Raw genomic sequence first — 987 nt, forward strand, 5'->3', positions numbered from 1 at the left:
ACTTTTTCTTTTGCATACATTTCTCCTTTTATACTTTTTTTGTAATAGATAGGGCAGGCATCATAGTTATGGGGCAAATTAGGAGTTTCTGCGACTGCAACATTTTCAATAAAGGTTTTACACATTGTATCCATTGTGTCAGTGTCATACTTGTGATGCCATGCCTTCCCTACAGTATTAAATGCCGTAATGTAGTGGGACGTGGGGTCCAGCATCAATTGATGGTAAAGTGATCTCAGGTCTCGTTTCAAGTAGAACTTTGCCCCTTGAATATCCACCAGGATCTCATCATGCGTTGGGGTAATATGCCTTTCCCTTTTGATAGCTCTGTCCGGGCGTCGCAGGTCCACACAAATTCGAATTGCGTCTGGTTGTTTTGGTTTGTTAGCGATCACATTCGGAGAAACCCATGGGGTAGGCCGTTCCAGCTCCTCCATAATGTCCATGTGCACTAGGTTTTTGAGTTCCTTCTCCACCATCGCTCTCAGGTGAAATGTCACCTGCATGTGCTTCAATGCTGTCGGCTGTACCGTTGGGTCGATGTGCAGGCGAACTTGCTCTCTTGTGAACTTCCCTATCTTTATGAACACCTTTGCAAATTTTGTCAATAACGATCAGACATCTTCAATGTACCCACGGAATGCAAAATTCACGATATTCAGGGCCTCTGCCGCAGTACATCCCAGAAGGGTAACCTTGTTCAGTTTGGTGACAAAGAATTCTGCTCTAATGCAAAGCAAACCGGCGTGACAAAGACACCCTCCAGTGGCAGTGGGACTTTTGCCCTGAATGTGTAAATTCGTACCTGCGTCTCCTTCAGAGGTGGGACACCTGTCAGTCCACGATAATGCTCGTCAGCCATGACACTTATGGAAACCCCAGTATCGATCATCACTGGAACCTGCGAGTTGCAAATGTCAATTGTACATTTGGGTTGGCGCCGTTTCGAGGCCTTCAATTCGGTCATAGCGGAAATGAGGAATACAT

Source organism: Ambystoma mexicanum, chromosome 6p (genome assembly GCF_040938575.1).
Source record: "Ambystoma mexicanum isolate Mex_15411 chromosome 6p, UKY_AmexF1_1, whole genome shotgun sequence".
NCBI classification, from domain to species: domain Eukaryota; kingdom Metazoa; phylum Chordata; class Amphibia; order Caudata; family Ambystomatidae; genus Ambystoma; species Ambystoma mexicanum.